Here is a 2,500-nt window from a genome sequence, read left to right on the forward strand (position 1 = left end):
TCGGTGTTATGTATTTGGAACCTGGCTGCTGACTTTTTATCATTTTCCTCAAAAAACGAGTAGAAAGTGGCACATGGGGGGAATGGAGAGGGGGGACGGGGGCAGGGGTAGGGAAGGAGAATGTGCACGCTTACTCCATCTTCCCTCAACGCGGTTCTTTAAGGAGACTGACTATCCTCTCTGATTAACGAGTTGACACTTAAAAAATTATACATCGAAAACCTTGGTATTTTGGTCCAACGAGTTTGCGACGAAAAAAACACAGAACATTCTTAAGTTCCCCACTGCAGCCGTGCGATCGATACTCCATTTTATTATATGAAAAACAATTCTCAGGTTAAATGGAGCACTTAGACTGGCTGGTTTTCGATCGGAATTTCACACTAAGGACCACTACCCATGGAAACAGTATTCTTTTTTCATCACAGCAATAAAATTATAGCAAGCGAAATTGAGTTTTATATGTAAAAGATTACCGTTCAAAGTTCGGTGATGGAAGACGAAGATCACGAACATTCACCAAGCGGAGAAGTTTCCAATCGCTCAAAGAAAGGGCGATGCCATATAATCTCACTGGCTTGGTACCGTTCTTGGGAATATTGGCCCTCGATCGTTTTTGTACGGACCTCGCTGCGCTTGGTCCGTACTCCCACGACCGAGGGCCAATATTCCCCAGTACTGGATGGCCCTCGCGCTCGGTTAGTAAGAGGTTAGTACTCACCAAGGCTTTACTTTTAAAGCACAACATAACCAATCCGAATACGGTTGGTAACAACATCTACAAACAGGAAAAGAGAAACCACCACACCTTGTGAATTGTGTTCAGAAAAAGTGTTTTTAACAAACAGGTGATTCACGCGTTGAAATGCAATACCCGACCAACTTCTCTCGGGTGAAAACCTTATATGTAAAAGAGCAGTAAAAGTGATTCATTGAACGGAATCAGAATTCCTTGCATTTTGCTTTGGACAGAACAGTAAGCGTTCTTAAAATAAAAGGAGTTCCGGAAAAAAACACTTTGTAGATCCTCATGTTGCCCTACACGGCTTCATGCTAAAAACAAAGCAACATTGTAGAGAATATTGCAGTACAGCACGGTGTCGAGAAGATATGAATTTTTTGTTTGAGTGGCAAGAACAATATATGCGCTCACTCGAGAGATATGGTCAGATATTGTTCTTGCCTCGTGAACATAAACTCTAGAGTCCTGATAAAATTCATATCTTCGGGCTAACGTGTAATTTGCTTTTTATGATACGGACAATAAATAAATATACATGGTAGAAATTGGAAAGCAGACATAAAAAAAAGGAAGAAATGGCGGGAATCATGACGTCATTGCACAATATGACGACTATGCTTGAATAAATTCTGTTGGTAAAAAAGCTTATGTGCCTGCCGGCAGTGCGCGTAAAAACCGTTTATTCTGTTCAAAATTCTGCTCGTACGACCTTATTCTGCTCGGTATCCGAAGAAATTTTTGGCCTTTCCGTCCGTATTTATTTTGGCAAATATGGAAGAGAGCCTGGGCCTAATCCCTAAAAACTAATTAGCTATTCGTTAGGCGTAACAATATTGTAATTCATCTTACTTTATGTCAAATAATAAAATCAAACACAAGGTATTTTCCATTTGTTTTTTATTCAGTTTTAAATTTTTCTTGCAACTGTTATGCATATCATTATTAGCGCCGCTGATTTTCCCTTATTCTGCTCGAATTCTGCGCGAAAATGCCCACCTCAAAAATCGCTTATTCTGCCTGAAATTCTGCCGGTAGAATTTATCCAAGCCTAATGATCACTCGTGTTAGGAAGGGGGGAGGGGGGAGGGGGGAGGGGGGAGGGGGAGGGGGGAGGGGGGAGGGGGTGGGGACTCACTAGAACGATTTCTGTTTGTTTTACCAAAAATTGTGTAAACATTGAATCTCTTCCAGATGCCACCCCTTCAGGCAATTTTTGTTAAAACTTGCTGGGTGACTAGAAAAAATAAGAGATACCGAAGTGTATGGCTGGGGCAGGTAGATTATTCCAAAATCGCTCAAAGTAAACAAATATCGACCAAAATGTGGGCTCTGATCATCCTTCGTAGTCGTATGCGCCTTGTTCGTTCTGCAAAGCGCAGAATAATTTCTTCCCTTCGCAGCAAACCATACAGATACAAAAGTATCAAAAGATTTTGAGTTTGATGTTTTCACCAATCCGTTCCAGGATGTAGTGGTCGCATTGATTCGACAAGTGCTTTTGTTCCCGGTAAAACACTCCTGTCCATATACATGTAATAAGAGATTATATACTCTCAAGAAATGAAAGCCATCGTTGGTAAGTTTCAAGTTTTCCCCACTTATGAAAAACACAAGCAGCAAGTGATCGGTGGGACACTTGGTTTCAACAAAAATTCGCTTTGAACAACAAAAATTTGATTTTCGAAAATTCAACTTACAAGAAATCCAGACCACAGACCGTATCCGTTACCTCGGCGTTGTCCATCATAAGCGAGCCAG

At 41.1% G+C, this 2,500-nt stretch overlaps 1 protein-coding gene across 1 annotated transcript in view; it reads right to left on the reverse strand.

Moving 5' to 3' along the window:
• LOC137974713 (interaptin-like) overlaps positions 1-2,500 on the reverse strand; it is a 15,576-nt gene that overhangs the window by 893 nt on the left and 12,183 nt on the right. The window contains exon 17 of the mRNA XM_068821656.1: positions 2,440-2,500. This exon is cut by the window's right edge and continues 934 nt beyond it. The gene's annotated coding sequence lies outside the window, so the exon portion shown is untranslated. The remainder of the gene's footprint in view (positions 1-2,439) is intronic.

This window comes from Montipora foliosa, chromosome 11, assembly GCF_036669935.1.
Source record: "Montipora foliosa isolate CH-2021 chromosome 11, ASM3666993v2, whole genome shotgun sequence".
NCBI lineage: Eukaryota > Metazoa > Cnidaria > Anthozoa > Scleractinia > Acroporidae > Montipora > Montipora foliosa.